Source organism: Pristis pectinata, chromosome 1 (genome assembly GCF_009764475.1).
Source record: "Pristis pectinata isolate sPriPec2 chromosome 1, sPriPec2.1.pri, whole genome shotgun sequence".
Classification (NCBI taxonomy): Eukaryota; Metazoa; Chordata; class Chondrichthyes; order Rhinopristiformes; family Pristidae; genus Pristis; species Pristis pectinata.
The window spans coordinates 11,447,018-11,470,140 of record NC_067405.1 but is presented as its reverse complement, the minus strand read 5'-3'; the positions used below and the strand labels follow the sequence as shown (position 1 = coordinate 11,470,140).

Genomic DNA, 23,123 nt, shown 5'->3' with positions numbered 1-23,123 from the left:
CAAGGTTGTTCGAGACATATCCAAGAAAAGTCTTACTATACTATCCAGCTCATCATATATTTCCATGCATTGAATGACTTTGAAATGCTGTGTCTGATGTTCCGCATGGTTAATATGCCAGCCATTTTGTACATTCCAATATTACAAGAGAGTTATAAGCAGTAAATGGCGGTGGATGGAGACACAAGAGAGTACAAATGATGGAATGTAGAGCAACAAACAATCTGCTGGAGCAACTCAGTGGGTCAGGCAGCATCTGTGGGGGGGAAAGGAATTGTCCATGTTTCAGGTTGAAATCCTGCATCAGGACTGGGAGTGGAGAGGGAAGGTACCCGGTATAGAGAGGGGAAGTGGTGAGACAGGGGCCAGTAGGTGATTGGTGGATCAAGGATGTGTGAAGGATGAAGAATGAGGGGTGGGTGATTGGCCAAGAGATTGTGAATATTTCCTGTTCCTCTTCAAGTAGTTCCAAGGTGCAACTGAAGAGATGGACTGAACAATTCCACAATACTGCATTGAGGTTAGATTAATAATTATGATATTGACTTGTGGCTTGAAGCCAAGACTTCTGACTCAAAGCACAGAGTGAGTATCAAGGGGGACAACCTAATATAGACCGGAAATCTTAGATTTAGCTGTTCTGCCAGCAGAGCAGCTTCCTTGCATTTCTTCCATATTCATCATCATTTCAAGCTAAGATCAAGGCACAGAACTTCCCAGGGGAGGTCATGGTGAAGCCGTAGCTGCAGGAAGAGTGGCTGACTCTACCTACATTAACAGGCTGGATGGCTGCACAGGAAAGAATGTTGTTGGTCTGTAAATTGATTGAAAGGTTAATATCACAGGGTACCCTGAGAGAACTGCGGTTCTGAGAATGTACAAACTGTGGCACAGTGAAAATGACAGAGAGAGAGAGAGAGAGAGAGAGAGAGAGAGAGAGGGAGAGAGAGTCAGAAAGAGAGAGAGTCAGAGAGAGTCAGAAAGAGAGAGAGTCAGAGAGAGAGAGTCAGAGAGAAAGAGAGACAGAAAGAGAGAAAGAGACAGAGAGAGGAGAATACCAGAGGAAGAGAAAAAGAGAGAGAAAGATGGAGATATAGACAGAAAGAGAGAGAGAGAGGGAGAGAGGGAGAGGGAGGGAGCAATGTGATTTTGTGGTTTAACCATGTCTTTTCTTCTCTGAACTCCTATGGTTTATGTGTGTCCACAGTTTTAAAGCATTTCTAAAACTTTAAGGATAGAACTCAGAAATGAAGGCCCCATTTCTCAGTTCTGTCCTAGAAGTTTTAGAAATGCTGTTAGTCAAAAAAATTTGAGTCACGTAAAAGCCCTTAGAAAGAATTCTGAAAGACTTGCTAATTTAGATATAGCGTTTCATGTCAATATACAGTTAGCATCAAATGACTGACACAGACGTCAGACAGGAGAGGGATTGACATGGGAATTATCCAATATGGAATTGTCACCAAATGCAGCATTCTGTTAGTAAACCCTTCAGCACTAGTTCTTGGTTTCTGCAGCTTAACCATTTTTGTAGCCATTTTACAACTGTTTGTTTAATCACAAGGACTTGAAGTTTTATTGAGCCCAATATAAAAATGCCCAATCTGGATGTTATGATAACATCAGATGGCAGAAAGTACACAGAAATGTTCCAGAGTGGCTTATCCACCAAATGAGCCTATTTTCCTCTCCCCATGAAGAATGGACTGTATCAAACTCTAATCTTTTTGACATCTTTTGCCAGTTAGCACCTTTAGGGGTACGGTAGCAAACTGGCTAATTTACAAAATTAGTCACACTGAAGCCTGGAGAAATAATTCAGAGGCATGAGTTCAAACACAATTTCAATTTTAGAAATTAAAAGCAAATACAGATGATCATGAAACTGTTGCAAATTGGTAAACTTAAGTCAGTTTATTGTTGTCACGTACCACGGTATAGTGCAAAACTTGTTTTGCATACCGTTCACACGGATCAATTCATTACAACAGTGCATTGAGGTAGTACAAGGGAAAACAATAACAGAATGCAGAATAAAGTGTTACATTTACAGAGAAAGAGCAGTGCAGGCAGACAATAAGGTGCAAGGCCATATCAAGGTAGATTGTGAGGTCGAGAGTCCATCTTATTGTACTAGGGGACTGTTCAATAGTCTTATAACAGCAGGATAGAAGCTGTCCTTGAGCCTGGTGGAACATGCTTTCAGGCTTTTGAATCTCCTCCTTGATGGGAGGGGGAAGAAGAGAGAATGTCCGCGGTAGGTGGGGCCTTCGATTATGCTGGCTGCTTTACCGAGGCAGTGAGAAGTGCAGACAGAGTCCATGGAGAGGAGGCTGGTTCCCATGATGTACTGAGCTGTGTCCACAATTCCCTACATTTTTTTGTGGTCATGGGCAGAGTAGTTGCCATACCAAGCTGTGATGCATCAGGATAGGATACTTTCTACGGTGCATCAATAAAAATTGGTGAGTGCCAAAGGCGACATGTAAAATTCACTGTTGCATTTTGTGTAGGAAATCTGTTCTCTTTGCTTAATGTTGCCTGTTTGTGACTTCAGATGCAACAAGTTGGCTTTTAACTTCCTTCTGAAATAGCCCAGGAATCAATTCAGTTGAAAGGCCGTTAGGATGGGCAATAAATGCTGGCCTTGATGTGAATGAATAAATTACTTTTGAGGGGCACAGGAACACATGGGCTAGGATCCAAAAGCTTGGTATCGATCTGGAGATACAAGTTCAAATCCCATCATGGAAAATTTAAGTCCAAGTAATGAAATAAATCCGGAATAAAAGGTTAATTATGGTAATTGAGACCATGAAACTATCTGATGATTTTAAAAACCTATCTGGTTCACTAATGTCTTCCCGGGTTGGAAATCTACCATCCATACACAGACTGATACATATGCATCTGCAGATATACCAGTCTGATTCTCCTCTGAATGCCCTTTGCTTATTAGGTTCAAGGACATTTGGGGACAAATGGTAAGTCCTGGTCTTTCCAGTAACATTAGCATCCCCTATACAAATAAAAAGTAATTTCTGAGGGATCTCCCAATTGTGCATAGAGCACACAAACACAACACGAACACTTGAAGCAGATTAGACTGACTTAACTACGCAAGTAATGAGCAGCAATGATCCACTGGCAAATTATTTTCAGTGAAGTATTTGCCTTGTTCAATTAACCATCTGATTTGGCTTACAAGGTAATGGCGCCCTTGTGAAAAATTAACACATCCATTAAAAACACTTCTCCAAACAGTTATTACATTGCTCCATTCAATAACATTAAATTACGTCATGTATTAACATCAATAGAATCTAATGTCCAGCTGTGTTAAAGCATGTATGAGACCAAATTGCTACATCTTACCTTTCTTGCAGAATGGCCCATTGTAGGCAGAGTGACCACAGTCACAGGAATAGCCATTGTACTTCTCGATACACCTCCCCCCATTGTGGCACAGGTTGCCATAGCTGCTGCAGTGTCCAGGGCAACCTGGTTTGACCCCAGGGGTCATTTTTGCTCTCTCCTCAAGGTCAAGAGTCACTCCGTTTAATTGCAGAGACCGGATGCAGCCAAGGAATCCTTTCTGTCTTGAAGCCGTTCCTCCTGAAATTGGGACAAAGTATGTTTTAAATCTCTTCTTGTGTATTTTTCCACTTTCAAGGGTTTACTTAACTTCTTAACTGGAACAATCAATGTCAAAAGACAGTGTGCCAATTCTATTTTCATTTCAATTTGTTCTACTTTCTATATATCATGAGTACATGAATTAGTTTCCCTCTCGACCACACAGATAACTTCATAAAATGAAAAATATTTCGTTTGAAACTCCAACTTATTTATTGTAGAGCAATACGAGGCATATTGAACCACCATGCAGCAGTTCTGTTTTAATGTTAAAGGTACTCTGTTAGCACAATCAACAATCTCACTTTCCATTTCAAGGAAATGGCATCAAATGCCTGAGAGATTGTAGAAATTTATCTTGGGCTACACAGGGAACTGTCCATACTTCCTGCTCAATTGTCCTCACAAAGTTGTAGAAAATGGTAAATTGGTTTATCATTGTCACAGGTACCGAGGTACAGTGATAAACTTTGTTTTGCATGCCATCCATACAGATCATTCCATCACATCAGTACATTGAGGTAGTGCAAGGGAAAACAACAACAGAATGCAGAATAAAGTGTCACAGTTACAGAGAAAGGCAGTGCAGGCAGACAATAAGGGTGTAAGGCCATATCAAGGTAGATTTTAAGGTCAAGAATCCATCTTTATCATACTCAGGGACCATTCAATAGTTTTATAACAGTGGGATAGAAGCCTGGTGTTTAATTTATGTTTATTTTATGCTTAATTTATTTTACTTAATGTTTAGTTTATGTTTTTCTTATAAATGTTGCTAATCTGATGCAATATGCCTGTGATGCTGCTGCAAGTAAGTTTTCCATTTCACCTGTGCATACATGTAAACTGGTAAATTGGCAGATTGGTTTATTATTGTCACATGTACCAAGGTCTTGCATATCGTTCATACGATTCAATTGATTACACAGTGCATTGAGGTAGTACAAGGGAAAACAATAACAGAATGCAGAATAAAGTGTTACAGTTACAGAGAAAGTGCATTGCAGGCAGACAATAAGGTGCAAGGTCATAACGAGGTAGATTGTGAGGTCAAGAGTCCATCTTATCATACAAGGGAACCACTCAACAGTCTTATAACAACAGGATAGAAGCTGTCTTTGAGCCTAGTGGTACGTGCTTTCAGGCTTTTGTATCTTCTGACCGATGGGAGAGGGGAGAAGAGAGAATATCTGGGGTGGGTTGTGCATTTGACAATAAACTCGACTTAAACCTAAGATTTAAACCTTACCACCACAGAACTGAAGATTGGGGAGTGGAGAGCAAAGCATGCACCTGATCCATTTGTACATTGAGTGTAAAATCCCTAGGCAAGTTTCTACCCTGAAGTCTTTTTCTTGCATTCCTTATTGTTCTTTACATTGTTATCAAAACATTGGGCGACCCATTTCTGGAGAGGGTTTTCTATGCTTTGATCTCCTACTGTGTAACATGGAGGGAATGGACCACCCCAACTCTACTCTGCCCCATTTCAAGATCACTGAGTTTAAGCAAAAATAATTCCTTTAACATGCAGTACATTTCGGGTTCCAAGATGATAATAATTGATATTGAGCACAATAAGTAAATGTTGAAAGGGTGACTTTCAATAGCAACTTACCTGACCACTTCCAAGTGTTTTACAACCAATTACATTTAACTTCAGACCTATACAAATGTGCTGTGCCATTAATGAATTCAGGAATATTTCTGAAAATGCATTCTGAGTGATAACTTTATTCACTGTTAGCAATGTGAGGCAATATTGTCACAATCAAATCATACAAAAGGGGATACAACTTGAAGCCAATGTTTATACTGGGACATAACCAGGTATTCAAGTTCAAGATTATTGTTGTCATAGGCATACATACACATGGTAAAAATACCATGAAAACTAGCTTTTTTCAGCAGCAGCACTGTATGTTACAAGACGAGGACAGACATGTTAACATTAGTTATACATAACTTACATGTGTGCAAAATAACAACAGGTAGCATCCGTGGACTAAAGCAGGCGGTCAATGTTTGGGGTCAGGACCCTTCTTCAGGACTCTCGATAGGAAAAGGGGAAGCCCAATATTCAGGAGGGAAAAGCAGAGCAGTGATAGGTTGACAAAAGAGGGGAGGCGGGGTGGGCACAGGGTGGTGATAGGTAGATGCAGGTATGAGATAGTGATAGGCAGGTGTGGGGGAGGAGGGGAGAGCTGATCCACCGGGGGATGGGTCAAAGGTAAGGAAAGAGAGAGGGAGAAAAAGGGCTCGGAAAGGGAAGAAGAGAAGAAGCATGGTGGTGGGGGGGGGGGGGGGGGAGGGTGTTGGTTTGTGGGGAAGGGAGGTGGGGATTACCTAAAGTGGGAGAATTCAATATTCATGCCATTAGGCTGCAAGGTTCCAAGACGAAAAATGGAGTGCTGTTCCTCCAGTTTGCACTTGGAATCCTCCTGGCAGTGGAGGAGGCCGAGGACTGACATATCAGTGACAGTGTGGGAGGGGAAGATGAAGTGACTGGCAACGGGAAGATGCAGGTCGCGGTTATGGACAGAGTGCAGGTGTTCTGTGAAATGATGTGTGGCACTGCAACCGTGCAGGATAAGATAGACTGAGAACAGATTTGGCAGCTCAAGATGAGATATCCATCAGGTACAATGAACCATCAGTGGCAGTAGAAATGTGTACCACCACAATCTGTGAACTCATGACCTGGAATATCCCTCACTATCAATCCAAGGAATCAAACCTGGTTCAATGGGCATGTCAGGAGCAGAATCAGGCATACCGAGAAATGATGAGGTGTCAGCTTGGTTAAAAAAACTTGACAGGACAACATGTGTGCTGAACAGCAAAAATAGCACGCAACAGAAAGAGCTAAGTTATCAATGAACCAATTGAATCTGTGCAGTCCTTCCACATCCAGTTGTGAATGTGGTGGACAATTGAACAGCTGATGAGAGGAGGGGGTCACCAAAACATCCCCATCCTCACCAGTGAAGGGATCCAGCATATGAGTGATAGAGAAAGGTGCTGGATACGATATAAGCTATGATCAGGCAAGTTCCCAGCTGTTGTACTGAAGACATGTGCTCTACAACTAGCTACAACTCTGCTCCAGCTGTTCTGGTAGGTTTACAACACTCGTGTCAAACAATGTAGCAAATTTCCCACCAAGAGCAAGACAAATCCAATCAAACTAATTATTGTCCCTGAAATCTTCTGTCAATCATCATCAAGGTAATGGATGGCGTCAACAACAGTGGAGCACTTACCAACAGTCTACTTACCAATACCCTGTTTGTGCTTAGTATAGGTTGATGATTGTCACGTGTACCGAGATACAGTGAAAAGCTTTTGTTTTGTGTACCATCCAGACAGATCATGCCATACGTAAGCACATCAGGATAGTTAAAAAAAAACCTTGCCATAACTACTTGGCTGTAGACCTTAATACAACCTTGATCCAAACGTAGAAGGGAGAGTGACTGGCCTTGATATCAAGGCAGCATCGGACCAAGTGTGGCATCAAGGAGCACTGGTGAAACTGGAGTCAATGGGCACCAAAGGGAAAGTGGCTGGTGTTATACCTCACCCAAAGGAAGAGGGTTGTTGGAAGTCAGCCATACCAGCTATAGGACATCACTGCAGGAGTCCCTCAGGGCAGTGTCCTTGGTCCATCCATCTTCAGCTGCTTCATCATAAGGTGAGAAGTGAGGGCAATCACTGATGAATGCACAATGTTCAATTCCATTAGTATTTCCTCAGCAAAGGACGCAGCCCATGTCTGCATGTGGCCAGACCTAGATAATACACTGGGCCTAATATAATTCAAGTAACATTCAGTCCATAAAAGTGCCAGGCAATGACTAACTCGAACAAGACAATATCTAATAATAGGATCACTATTATTGAGTCACCCACCATCGGGGGTCACCATTGACCAGAAGCTCAAATAGACCAGCCATATAAATACTGTGGTTACAACAGCAGGTCAGAGATTGGGTATCTTGCAGTGACTGACTCATCACCTGTCACTTCAATCCTTTTCCACCATCTACAAGACACAATTGAGGAGCATGGTTGCTTGAGTGTAATGCCAATAACTCACAAGAAGCTTGACATTAACCATGACAAAGCAACCACCTGATTGATATCCCATCTGAACGTTCATTCCCTTCACTGTTGTGCCTGCAGTGTGCACACCCGACAAAATGAACTGCAGTTATTTGCCCAGGCCACTACAACAGCATTTCCTAAATCTGCAACCTCTTCCACCAAGAAGGATGAGGGCAGCACACTATCCTGACCTGAAAATATATTATGGGTCTTTCATCGTCACTGGGTCTAAATCCTGAAACTCCATCCCTAACAGCCCTGTGGGAGTACCTTCACCAGAACAACAGTGGCTCAAGAAAGTGGCTCAAGAAAAAGCAAGACACACCCAGATCCCAAAAATGAAAAAAAAACTAGCATATTAATTACAATGATTAAAATTAATTTTAATGCATGAATACCTTTTTAGTTTCTCCAATCACAAAAAAAGTAATATTTTAGTAAGCAGAAAGGATTAGTTTAGTTGGGCATATGATTACTAATTTAAATAGTTCAGCATAACATTGTGGGCTGAAGGGCCTGTTCCTGTGCTGTACTCTTCTATGCTCTACATTCGTATTTTATGTGTTCCGGAGGGATGTGTATACTCAAGTCACCAGGTGCACTCAAAACAGAGATCAATAGATTTCTCAACATTACAGGAATCAAGGGATAGGGGTTAGTGAGGGAGAAGATCAGACATGACCTTGATGAATGGTGGATGAGGCTCAAAGTACCAAATAAAAGTGTAATTACTGTACCCGGGGTGAAAAACATTAACGACTATTTCCAGGTAGTTTCAGGTCACTATGGAAATTAGACATGCACTTCTGATGTGACTCTGATTTGATTTCCATAGTAGGTCCTTTCAACCTTTGCTCTCTCCCCTTACAGACTCAACCTCCCACCCACTGATCTCCCCCAACTTGCAAATTGGTCCAGGCTCCAAACCCAACATCACTCTCAAACTTCGGTTGTACAACACTCAGATTATTGCGCAAAATTCTGGTTGTCTCATTAGAGAAAGAACGTAGAGGTTTTGGAAAGGGTGCAGAAGAGTTTAGCAGGATGTTCCCTAGATTGAAGGGTGTCCTGAACCAGAATCAGGCTTATTATCACTAACATTTGTCGTGAAATTTGTTGTTTTGCTTCAGCAGTACAGTGCAAGACATAAAAATTACAATAAGTTACAAAAATAAATAAACAGTGCAAAAGAGTAATAAGGAGGTAGTGTTCATGGGTTCATGGACCGTTCAGAAATCTGATGGCGGAGGGGAAGAAGCTGATCCTAATATGGTCCTTAAAGTAAAAGGAGAGGTTGGACAAACTTGGGCTGTTTTCTCTGGAGCACTGAAGGCTGAGGGGAGACCTGATAGAAGTTTATAGAATTAGGAGAGGCGTGGATAGGGTAGACAGTCAGAATCTTTTTCCTAGGGTAGAAATATCAAATACTAGAGGACATGCATTTAAGGTGAGAGGGGGAAAGCTTAAAAGAGATGTGCAGGGCAAGTGTTTTACACAGAGAACGGTAGGGACCTGCAATGGGCTGCCAGGAATAGTGGTGGAAGCAGATACGATAGTGGCATTTAAGAAGCCGTTAGACAGATGCATGGATATGCAGGGAATGAAGGGACGTGGATCATGCGCAGGCAGAAGAGATTTAATTTAATTTGGCATCGTGTTTGGCACAGACATCATGGGCCGAAGGGCCCCTCCTACCAATCTCCCTCCTTCCTGAACCTCTGGACTAGGCCAGAGTTCAAGGCCACACATCCGTGTTAGTGAGAAGATGCAACACCCTTTCATTCACATCTGTGGCCTTGGACATTATCCACCACTGAATTTGGCAGAAGCAGGTCCACAACAATGATTATGAGAATAACAATTTAGTACATAAACTAGGACCACCAGAATTTCTGGGGAATTATATTTGTCAAGGGACATAGAACATAGAACAGTACGGCACAGAACAGGCCGTTTGGCCTACAATGTTGTGCCGACATAGCTAATCCCTCCTACCTACAGAATGCCCATATCCCTCTATTTTCCTCTCATTCATGTGCCCTTCCAAGCCCCTCTTAAAAACCCCCAATGAATTTGCCTCCACCACCCTATCAGACAACGCATTCCAGGCATCCACCACTCTCTCAGTAAAAAATGTACCCCTCACGTCTGTTCTGAACCTACCCCCTCTCACCTTAAATGCATGCCCTCTGGTATTGGATCTCTCAATAATGGGAAAAAGATATTACTTGTCCACCCTATCTATGCCTCTCATAATTTTATACACTTCCAACAGATCACCCCTCAGCCTCTGCTGCTCCAGAGAAAAGAGCCCAAGTTTATCCAGCCTCTCCTGATAGCACATGCCCTCTAATCCAGGCAGCATCCTAGTAAACCTCCTCTGCACCCTCTCTAAAGCCTCAATATCCTTCCTATAGTGAGGTGACAAGAATTGCACACAATACTCTAAGTGTGGCCTAAGCAGAGTTCTTGACTCCTATACTCAATACCCCGATTAATAAATGCAAGCATTCCATAAGCCTTCTTAACCACCCTGACTACCCCAAAGTCACTCTGCTCTTTAATACTGTTAAGGGTCTTGCCCTTAAGAGTGTACTGCCTCTTGACATTAGTCCTACCAAGGTGCAACACCCCACAATTATCCAGGTTAAACTCCACCTGCCATTTCTCTGCCCACATTGGCAGCTGATCTATATCACGCTGTATCCATCGCCAGTCTTCTACACTATTCACAACTCCACCAATCTTGGTATTGTCTGCAAACTTACTAACCCATCCATCAACATACTCATCCAGCTTATTTATGTACATCACAAACAGCAGAAGTCCCAGCACAGATCCCTGAGGAACACCACTACTCACAGGCCTCCAGCCTGAATAAGTCCCTTCAACCACCACCCTTTGTCTTCTACAGGCAAGCCAGTTCTGGATCAACACAGCCAATTCTCCACTGACCCCATACATCTGAACCTTCTTGATTAACTGATTATGTGGGACCTTGTCAAATGCTTTATTGAAGTCTATATAGATGACATCCATAGCCTTACCTTCACAATCTCTCTCGTCACCCTGTCAAAAAACTCAACCAGGTTAGTAAGACATGACTTGACCCCTACAAAGCTATACTGGGTTTCCCTAATCAAGCCATTTCCAGATGCTCGTATATACTGTCTCTAAGAATTTTTTCCAGAAATTTCCCTGCAACTGACGTGAGAGTCACCGGTCTATAGTTCCTCGGATTTTCCCTTGTTCTTTTCTTAAATAGAGGAACAACATTAGCCGCTCGCCAGTCATCCAGGACCTCACCCATAGTCAAAGAGGACACAAAGATACTGGTCAAGGCCCCAGCAATTTCCTCTGTCTCCTCCCTCAGTAATCTGGGGTATATCCCATCGGGCCTCGGGGACTTATCCACCTTAATACTGTTCAGGAGACCTAACACTACCTCCTTCTTAACCTCTAAATGCCCTAACATGTTTCCACCCTCAGTTTCAATTTCTGCATCCTGCATGTCCCTTTCCTGGGTAAATACTGAAGAGAAATACTCATTCAGAACCTCACCCACGTTGTCTACATCCAAACATAGATTCCCTTCTTTATCCTTAAGTGGTCCTATCCTTTCTCTCGTTATCCTCTTGTTCCTTATGTAGCTATAGAATAGCTTTGGAGTCTCCTTAATCCAACCTGCTGAGGACTTTTCATGGCCCCTCCTGGCTTTCCTAATTCCTTTCTCGAGTTCATTTCCAGCTTCTCTATAGTTCTCAAGTGTTCTGTCTGATCCTAACTTCTGAAGCTCTACATACTTGTCCTTTTCCTTCTTGACTAAGTTCATTACTTCTCTGGACATCCAAGGTTCCCTTATTTTCCCATTCATGTCCTTCCTTCTAATCGGGACATACCTATCCTGTACTCTGTGTATTTGATCCTTCAATACTTTCCACATGCTCGACGTGGACTTGCCAGCAAAAAGGTTTTCTCAGTTTAGTCTACCTAGTTCCTGCCTTATGCCTTTATAATTAGTGCTGCTCCAATTAAAAACCCTCCCGCTAGCCGCATACATATCCTTATCTATAGCTATCCTGAAAGTTAATGAGCTGTGGTCACTGTTCCCCAATTGCTCACCCACTGATAGGTGAGTCACCTGACCAGGCTCATTACCCAACACCAGGCCCAGAATAGCCTCTCCCCTTGTTGGACTGTCAACATATTGATTTAGGAACCCCTCCTGGATAGACCTAACAAATTCTGCCCCATCTAACCCCCTTGCATTAAAAAGGTCCCAATTTATATAAGGGAAGTTGAAGTCACCCATGACCACAACCCTGCAATTTTTACACATTTCCCTAATCTGTTTGCATATATGAGAGCATAAACCAATTCTAGGCAAGATATACCTAGCTGGTGTCAAATTTCCTTCTAACTTACAAGATGGTGGGCTTCAAATCCCAATCCATTGGTGTTAGCACAAAAAACTTAATGCCATACTGCAGGAGGGCTTGTCTTTATTTGAGACATTAAACCAAATCTATCATAAAGAGCATGGGAGTCAACACTGGCATCTGCCAATATTTAACCCATAACCAAAGTTATGGAGCAGATTATCAGGTCATTGTCCATTGCTGTTTGTGGGAGCTTGTTGTGTGCAAGTTGGTCACCACAGTGACAACATTTAATAAGTACTTCATTGGCTGTTCTGTGCTGTGGGATGTCCTGAAAGGGATATATGGAACTATGAATTTTTTTTCTTTATTTGGAGTATATGCACGCCATCGAACTTCATGTCCCTTTAATCAGTGGCACAGTGGTTCTGCAGGTGGTACAGCTGCCTCACAGCTCAAGTGACCAGTGTCCAGCCTTGCTGCATGGGGTGTGGACTTTGCACCTCCTCCCTGTGATCATGCGGGTTTCCTCCAGGGGCTCCCATTTTCTCCCACATCCCAAAGACGTGCTGGTTGTTAGGCGAGTTGGCCAGTGTGAATTGCCCCAGTAAAGGCTGGTTTAGGAGAGTGTCTAAGGTGGAGCGGGAGAGCGTCGATGGCCATGTGTGGGAGGGTTGGTTGCAGAGAAATTGGTGGGAGCATAGGAATTGATGGGACTGCTCCTAAAGATGGCATAGACTCACAGGGCTGAATGGCCTCCTTAATGTCATTATAAAATACATAAATATATGAACTAAAGTGTCGACTCTTAGATAGACATATGAATGATAGAAAAATAGGGGGCTATGTGGGAGGGAAGGGTTAGATAGATCTTAGAGCAGGATAAAATGTCGGCACAACATTGTGGGCCGAAGGGCCTGGACTGTGCTGTAGTGTTCTATGTTCTATGTTCTAAAGGCCAACTCTTATTTCTCTGTTCCCACCCTCTCCTTAAATCAGAGAAGATTAAGGAGATTTAGGAATGATTCAAAATTATGGAGTTATGAAGAAATAAGGAAAATCAACCTCCAGTGAACGACACCAGCTTAGCTAGCCAAAGAGCACAAGCTTAAGAAATCTGGCCTTGAGCTAGTGCCAAGGTGAGGCAATTTGTGTTTGTGCAGCGGCTTTTTGTGATCTGAGATGTATTGCCTGAGAGGTTGGTGGAGGCAGATTCAATAATCACTTTCAAAAGAGATTTGGATAAATGCTCAAGGAAGAAAGATTTATAGGGCTTTGGGGCAAGATCAGGAGAATGGGACTATTTGGATAACGCATTCAAAGAACTGGCACAGACCCAACAGACCAACTGGCCATCTCTTATCCTGTACTATTCTATCATTCACCTTAGAAGGAGAGGACAAATTATCAGAGGAACATAAAAATGACTTAGAGGATTCTGTGACTCCTATTTATTGCTTCCTCGAAGTTACATTGCTGTTTGCTTTCTTGCTGTCCTGCCTGTGATCCTAAAGTTCAATAAACAACCAAACTATCTTCACGGCAATATTGAGCAATTTAATCCGACACAATATTTAAAGTCAGACTAAGATTAAAAGCAGCAGAGATAAACGGAGAATACATCAGGCAGGAAACTCATCATCTAATACTTGTACACTCTGATTGCCTGAGGGTTTGATAAAAATAATGTTTTGTGATAGGAGCGTTAATCAGAGTCACACAGCCTTTTGGTCATTTTCTTCCCACTATTTGATTTCCAATGGCGTTACTCAAAGGGAACAGAGACAATGAGATCATTGTTCCATGTGGATGCAGGGTTTGGCGACGTGATATGTACCTAAAGTAAGCAGAAAAAGTTTCCCAAAAGGCACAAGGAAAGTAAGAATCAATAGAGAGATCCCAACAGCAACAGATTTCATGTAGTGCTGTGCAATAGCATTACAGTTATATAACCCAACTAATAAATAGAGAGGCAGGACTGATAATCACTGAGGCATGATTTCAAATCCCATCAGGGTGTCTGATGAATTTAAATTCAGCTAATTAAATACATCTTGAATTAAAATGTTAATATCAGGAAAGGATACTATGAAACTACCAGATTGTCATAAAAACCCATCTGGTTCATAAATGTCCTTTAGGGAAGGATCGCTGGCAGGGAGGTCTTTGGGAAACACAAGAACCAAAGCAATCTGCTTGAATCCAAAGGGTAATTAAGGACAGGTATTAAATGCTAACCATGCCAGCAATGCCCACACCCATGAAGGGATAGGAAAAGTAAAGTAGCAAAAGACAAGATGAAGGAGAACAGTTTTGTGAATGGAGGTGGGACTGAAAAATATGTCATTCTGGGAGCCAAAGAGCAGCTCTGCTCTGTTGCTACATCACAGCTATAGACTGCAAAATGCAGACTACAGGATTGAATCAGTCCTTTACAATGGAGAATGTTGGCAGAGAATCAACACAAGAAGCAAAGCAACTTTGGGGATAAGAAGTTTGTACTGTACAAATGATTTCTTGCAAACTAATATACTCTGTAACATAGCTTATGAAATCAGAGAATATACTGTATTATAATCAAAGGAATTAACATTAGGCCCACTAATTTACTGCGATCAAATCAAACTCAATATCCTAAATGCTTTCTGGGGTTGCTGCAAGCACTTTGAGGATTAAATATTGCAACATTATTATGCAGTAAAAATGAAATAAGATATTTTTTATATAGTGCTTTTTACTGTGCAGATTTAGACTTTATTTTGAACTATTGGTAAAGTGGCAAACTACAGCAGACTCAACAACTGGAGACTGAGATGAGGCAGTTTGCTGTACTAGGTGGCATTTGGTTGCATCTTGGAAGTACTTTTGGATGACACACTTGGGAATGTTATATGATTGTTAGAATTGGGATGGGAATCCCAAGTTTTGACAACACAGTAGTGCATAATGGGAATTTGACAATATAATTCACAATTGGTACTAAGTTTATTATTGTCACAAGTATCTAGATAGAGTGAAAAATTTCTGTTTGTGTGCCAGACAGGCATATCATTGCATACGTAAATACATCAAGGTAGTGCAAAAGGAGAGAAAAAAAAACAGATGCAGAATATAGTGTAACAGTTACAGAGAAAGTACAGTGCAGGTAGACAAATAAAGTGCAATATAGGGGGTCAACATCTCAGAGGATCTATCTTGGGGCCAACACATTGATGCAATCACGAAAAAGAAGGCTCTACTTTGTTAGGATCTGGTACGTCACCAAAGACTCTTACAAATTTCTATAGATGTACGATGGAGAGTATTCTGACTGGTTGCATCACAGCCTGGTATGGAGGCTCCAATGCACAGGATTGTAAGAGGCTGCAGAGGGTTGTTGACAGCCAGCTCCATCACGGGCACAACCCTCCCCATCATCGAGGACAGCTTCAGAAGGCAGTGCCTCAGGAAGGCAGCATCCATCATTAAGGACCCTCACCACCCAATACATGCCCTCTTCTCATTACTACCATCGAGGAGGAGGTACTGGAGCCTGAAGACCCAAATTCAATGATTCAGAAACAGCTATTTCCCCACCACATCAAATTTTTGAATGATCCATGAACCCATGAACACTACTTCATTATTCCTTTTTTATTGCACTATTTATTTTTGTAATTTATAGATTTTTATGTCTTTGCACTATACTGTTGCTGAAAAACAACAAATTTCACGTCATATATCAGTGATAATAAATCTGATTCTGATTACGTTAGACTATTGTTTATTGACTACAGCTCTGCAACAATACTATAATTCCAAGCAAACTCATCACCAAACTCCGGGACCTGGGACTCAACACCTCACTTTGCAACTGGATCCTTGACTGTCTGACCCACAGACCACAATCAGTGAGGATAGGCAGCAACACCTCCGCCACAATTATTCTCAACACTGGTGACCCACAAGGCTGCGTCCTCAGCCCCCTACTCTACTCCCTATACACTTATGACTGCGTGGCCAGATTCTGCTCAAACTCCATCTGCAAATTTGCAGATGATACCACCGTAGTGGACTGTATCTCAAATAACGATGAGTTGGAGTACCAGAAGGAGATAGAGAGCTTTGTAACATGGCGAAATGACAACAACCTTTGCCTCAAATGTCAGTAAAACAAAAGAGCTGATCATTGACTTCAGGAAGGGGGGCGGTGCACATGCTCCTGTCTACATCAACAGTGCTGAAGTCAAGAGGGTTGAGAGCTTCAAGTTCCCAGGAGTGAACATCACCAATAGCCTGTCCTGGTCCAACCAAGTAGACACCATGGCCAAGAAAGCTCACTAGCACCTTTACTTCCTCAGGAGGCTAAAGAAATTTGGCATGTCCCCATTGACTCTCACCAACTTTTATCAATGCCCCATGGAAAACATCCCGTCCGAACGCATTACAGCTTGGTATGGCAACTGCTCTGCCCGAGACTGCAAGAAACTGCAGAGAGTTGTGGACACAGCTCAGCACATAATGGAAACCAGCCTCCCCTCCGTGGACTCTGTCTATGCTTCTTGCTGCCTCAGTAAAGCAGCCAGAATAATCAAAGACCTTACCACCCTGGATATTCTCGCTTCTACCTCCTCTCATCAGGCAGAAGATACAAAAGCCTGAAAACACATATGACCAGGCTCAAGGACAGCTCCTATCCCATTGTTATAAGACTCTTGAATGGTTCCTGAGTATGATAAGATGGACTCTTGACCCCACAATCTACCTCATTATGACCTTGCACCTTATTGTCAACCTGCACTGCACTGCACTTTCTCTGCAGCTGTTACCCTTTATTCTGTATTCTGTTTCATCCGGTACTACCTCGATGCACTGTGTAATGAATTGATCTGTATGAACAGTATGCAAGACAAGTTTTTCACTGTACCTCGGTACATGTGACAATAATAAACCAATTCTGATTCTGATTTGCTGAACAGGTGTCTCTGTGGAAACCAAACCCGGGTCTTGTCACACCTGGGAAGTAGAGGACTGGGAACTGCCTTGTGTCTGCCAGTGGTATAGTCTGTGGTAAGGCATAGCTTATCAACATTGCAGTTTTGCTCCTGTTGGGACCAGAACTGACAAAAGGATGTCTCCGATTGATCAGCCCCGAAATCCTAGCACCAAATCTACCTTGGCATATGATAGTCAGGCGAGACTTTGTGCATTTCTCACTCAAATTGTCTCAGTGAGGAAAAGCTATGACTCTCGCACAGCTCAATGTGGTTAAAGAACACATGAAGAGCTTTAGGTGACACTTCAGCAAAGGTTGATCTCTTTCCTCATTCATATAAAATAGCTTCATGATTTTCAAAATCTCGGTAAATATTGCTGGAAGAAAAGTATTGAAATTTTATCCTCTTGATTTTCTTCAAATAACTTTGGAGCAAATTTTTTAAGCTAATGCAATGATTAAATTATTTAGTCAGCAAAGCTCATGTTATATTTTCTCATACTTTTTTATGAGATTGAGTCTAAACTGTCTCTGGGAGAACACCTTGCCCTCCGTCAATGCGACAGGGCTTTTTTTTGCAGTTTTTAAATATCTCGGATACCTAGAGACATATCAACTCATTGCTTCAAATCATTTGAAAATAGAAATTATTCAGCAAAGTTAATTAAAACACTTTCAAGAAAATAAAAATATTTAGCAATACACAAGATGCAGGTCAGGCAGCAGCTATGGAGAGAAACGGACAGTTGACATTTCTCGTCGAGACCCTTCATCTGGACTGAACGATAGAGGGGAGATAGCCAGCAGAAAGAGGTGGAGGGGAGGGGTGGGGCAAGAGATATCAAGTTATGGGTGGATCCAGGTGAGGAGAGGTGATAGGCAGATGGAGGAGGGGAGAGCGGAAATTCCGACAGAAACTGGGAGGTGATAAAAGGCAACAAAGGGCTGAAGATAATGGACTCTGAAAGGTGGAGCATGAATTCAAGTGAGGGAGGTGGGAAAGGTGGGAACGGTGGGGGAGGGGAACCAGTGGGAGGAGTGTAAAGAAACTTGCGTATATTTTCATAATGAATGGGATCTCTTAAATCAAGTATTCCACCTATTGCTGGCCAGCTTTTGCTCCATCCCTTCCCCTCACCTCTTTATACTTGTTATCTCCCCTCTACTCTTCTGGTCCAGGTGAAGGGTGTCGACCCGAAACATCGACTGTCCTTCTCCCCCCCCACAGGTGCTGCCTGACCTGCTGAGTTCCTCCAGCAGATTACTTTTTGCTCCAGGTTCCAGCATCTGCAATCTCTTGTCAAGTTTGCCTGCAGAGTATGAAAGGGGTTCATTCCCCAACATTATGTTGGGGATTCCCAGCAAGAACACGTCCCCTGTTGATCTCTCCATGGAGCCAAGTGACATGAACTAAGTGACAGATGCATCAATGTGTCCATGACTTAGAGGGGATGGACATGTCCAGTACATGTCCAGTTGAGGCAGGTACATGGTAGTGTAGCAGCTAGTGTAATGCCATTACAGCGCCAGCAACCTGAGTTCAATTCCGGCTGCTGTCTGTAAGGAGTTTGTACATTCTCCCAGTGTCTGCGTGGGTTTCCTCCGGGTGCTCCGGTTTCCTCCCACATTCCAAAGACAGATGGGTTAGGAAGTTGTGGGCATGCTATGTTGGTGCTGGAACAGTGGAGACACTTGCGGGCTGTCCCCAGAACACTCTACGCAAAAGATGTATTTCACTGTGTGTTTCGATGTACATATGACTAATAAAGATATCTTATCTTATCTTACTTGAAGTGGCTGAATGACAAAGATTACCTTTGAAACCACTGACATCAAAATGTTCAAGGATGCTGCTTATGCCCAGGTCCTTTCGCTTTACAGCTGAACAAATTCTAAGACTGTTGAACAGGATCTATACAACTGTCATGAATGTTGACTGGGATCTTATTCAGAGTCAGACTACATCTGCACAAAGTGCATTGAGATGCAGCTTCTCAAGGAACGTGGTGAGAGTCTGGAGCAGCAGCTCAATGACCTTCGGCTGATTAGGGAGAGCGAGCAGGAAATAGACAGAAGTTACAAAGAGTTTGTAGAGAGTACCTCTGGCGGTCCCCCTCGAAAATCGGTATCTCATTTTAGATCCTGTTGGAGAGGATGACCCGACAGAGGAAGACCACAGCAACCGGGACTTTGGTACCGTGCCTGGTGCTGTGGTCCTCAGAATATTCTGAGGGGAGAGGGTGATCAGCCAGATGTAGGTACCAATGACATAGGTAGAAAAAGAGAAGAGGGGCTGAAGGAGGAATACAAGGAGTTAGGAAGAAAGTTGAGAAGTAGGACCTCTAAGGTGGTAATTTCAGGATTACTACCTGTGCCATGTGTTAATGGAAGTAAGAATAGAAAGATCTGGCAGATGAATGCATGGCTGAGTGACTGGTGTAGGGGGCAGGGCTTCAGATTTCTGGATCACTGGGACCTTTTTTGGGGGAGGCATGACCTATTCACTAAGGACGGGTTACACCTAAACTCCAAGGGGTCCAATATCCTGGCGGGAATATTTAATTTAGCTGTTGGAGAGGGTTTAACCTAATCTGGCAGGGGGATGGAAACCAGGATGTTAGGATACAAGATGTTAGGGTAGAGGAGGAGGTTTATAGAAACAAGTCCAAGATAGTGTGCAGTGAGGATGGTAAGAAGGACAGGCAGGTGAGAAGTCAGGATAATTTGCTGAACAATAGAAGTACAACAAAATCAGTAGCAGATACCGGCCTAAATGTACTATATTTAAATGCACGTAGCATTAGGAATAAAGTAGATGACCTAGTCGCACAACCACAGATTAATAAATACGACATTGTGGCAATTACCGAGTCATGGCTTTATGACGGATGTGATTGGGAACTAAATGTCCAGGGGTACAGAGTATATAGGAAGGACAGGCGGGTAGGCAGAGGGGGAGGTGTGGCCCTGATGGTTAGTAATGATATAAAATCAATAGAAAGGAAGGACAATTGGTCAGAAGAAGTGGAGTCCTTATGGGTGGAGCTAAGAAATAGTAAGGGTAAAAGGACGATAGTAGCAGTTATATATAGGTCCCCTAATAGCAGTCACGATGTGGACTATAAGTTGCAGTTAGAAATAGAAAAAATGTGTCAGAGTGACAACGTTAAGATAATTATGGGGGATTTTAACATGAAGGCGGACTGGGAAATCCAGCAAGGCAGTAGATCTCAGGAGAGTGAGTTTGTGGAATGTCTACAGGATGGCTTTTTGGAGCAACTTGTTGATGAGCCCTCCAGGGGATCGGCTGTTTTGGATTGGGTGCTGTGTGACGAACTGGAGGTGATTAGGGAATTAAAAGTAAAGGAACCATTGGGAACTAGTGATCACAATATGATTGAGTTCAGTTTCAAATTTGAGAAGGAGAAGCTGATAACTGGTGTATCGATATTTCAATGGAACAAAGGAAATTACAGTGGTATGAGAGAGGAGCTGGCCCAAAATGACTGGAAGAGTAAGCTAGCTGGAGGGACGGCAGAGCAGAAATGGATAGAATTTCTCCAAGAAATAAGGAAAATGCAGGATAGATATATTCCAAGAAAAAAGGTTTTGAATGGAAAAAAGGCACAAATGTGGATAACGAGAGAGGTTAAGGCTAAAATAAGAGCAAAAGGGAAGGCATACAAGGAAGTGAGAATTAGTGGGAAAACAGAAGACTGGGAAACTTTTAAAAACCTGCAGAAAGAAACTAAAAAGGTCATTAGGAAAGAAAAGATGAATTATGAAAGGGAGTTGGCAGATAACATTCGAAAGGATACTAAGAGCTTTCTTAAATATATGAAGAGTAAAAGAGAGGCACGGGTTGATATAGGACCAATCGATAACGGTGCAGGAGAGATTATAATGATTGATAAAGAGATGGCAGAGGAACTAAATGAGTATTTTGCATTGGTCTTCACTGTGGAGGACATCAGCAATATACCAGATAGTCAGGGGTCTCAAGGGATGGAATTGAGTTCAATTAAGATTACTAGAGAGAAGGTGCTAGGAAAGCTAAATGGACTAAAGACAGATAAGTCTCCTGGACTGGATGAGGTGCATCCCCGGGTTCTGAAGGAGGTGGTTTTAGAGATTGCGGAAGCACTGGTGATAATTTTCCAGGAATCGATAGACTCTGGCATGGTTCCGGAGGACTGGAGGGTCGCAAATGTAGTTCTGCTGTATAAGAAAGGTGGGAGGCAGCATAAAGGAAATTACAGACCTATTAGTCTGACATCAGTGGTGGGAAAGTTATTAGAATCGATCCTCAAGGATGAGGTTATGGAATACCTTGAGATGCAAGGCAAGATAGGTCCAAGCCAGCATGGTTTCGTGAAGGGAAGATCCTGCCTGACTAACCTGTTGGAGTTTTTTGAGGAAATCTCAGGTAGGGTGGATAAGGGAGAGGCGATAGATGTTGTGTATTTAGACTTTCAAAAGGCCTTCGACAAGGTGCCGCACAAGAGGCTGATTAATAAGATGAGAGGTCATGGAATTACAGGTAGGATAATAGAACGGGTGGAGCATTGGCTGGTTGGCAGAAAGCAAAGGGTGGGAATAAAAGGATCCTGTTCTGGTTGGCTGCCGGTTACTAGCGGTGTTCCGCAGGGGTTGGTGTTGGAGCCACTTCTTTTTACTTTGTACATTAACGATTCAGATGATGAAGTAAATGGTTTTGTGGCTAAGTTTGCAGATGACACCAAGATAGGTGGAGAAGTAGGTAGCATTGAGGAGACAGGAAGGTTGCAGAGAGACCTAGATAGTTTAGGAGAATGGGCAAGGAAATGGCAGATGAGATTCAATGTTGAGAAATGTGCAGTTGTACACTGTGGAAACAGAAATAAACGGGCAGATTATTATCTAGAAGGGGAGAAAATTCAAAGTACAGAAGTACAAAGGGACATGGGGGTGCTCGTGCAGGACACCCTAAAGGTTAACCACCAGGTCGGATGTGCAGTAAGGAAAGCGAATGTTATGTTGGCATTCATTTCGAGAGATATAGTGTATAAAAGTAGGGAGGTGTTGATGAGGCTCTACAGGGCACTAGTGAGGCCTCATTTGGAATACTGTGTGCAGTTTTGGGCCCCATATCTTAGGAAGGATGTGCTGATGTTGGAGAGGGTTCAGAGGAGATTTACGAGGATGATTCCCGGAATGAAAGGGCTTACATATGATGAGCGTTTGTCAGCTCTTGGACTGTACTCACTGGAGTACAGAAGAATGAGAGGGGACCTCATAGAAACATTTAGAATGTTGAAAGGACTGGACAGAGTAGATGTGGCCAAGCTGTTTCCCTTGGTGGGTGGGTCCAGGACCAGAGGGCACAATCTTAGAATTAGAGGATACAGGTTTAAAACAGAGATGAGAAGAAATTTCTTTAGCCAGAGGGTAGTGAATTTATGGAATTATTTGCCACGTACAGCAGTGGAGGCCCAATCATTGGAGGCATTTAAGGAGTTATCTAATTAAGTCAAGGTATCTAATTAAGGAGTTATCTAATTAGTCAAGGTATCAAGGGATATGGGGATAAGGCCAGAAATTGGGGCTAGAAAGGAATAGTTTTTGTTTTTCTCTTTTTCTTTCTTTTGTCCATGGAGCAGACTTTTCTCCCCATTTCTCATTTCTTTTTTCTTCTTCTTTTTCCCTTTCTTTCCTTGGAGCAGACTCAAAGGGCTGAATGGCCTGCTTCTGCTCCCTTGTCTTGTGAAGATGCTGTTTCCTGTCTGAAGTTAATATTAGGATCTGTGGTGAGGCTTTGGGGTATTTTGAGAAATAAAGATTACCATTTAAATCTTTAAAAATTGATTAAAAATAAAGCTCGAGGACCAGAGAAACAAAAAGGTGCAGTCTCCATTGAAAACACTGATTTAGCCAATTTGGAAGTTTTGTGATACCATTCTTCTCTATCTTCTCAGGGTTAAGTTACACAATCAAATAAATGTTACCAACGTGGTGACACTAAAGGTGGTTTTCGATATGGCTTTGCA

At 42.5% G+C, this 23,123-nt stretch overlaps 1 pseudogene; it reads right to left on the bottom strand.

The window, feature by feature from the left end:
- The window catches only part of LOC127572767 (contactin-associated protein-like 5), a 991,970-nt pseudogene that overhangs the window by 196,244 nt on the left and 772,603 nt on the right, over nt 1-23,123 (bottom strand).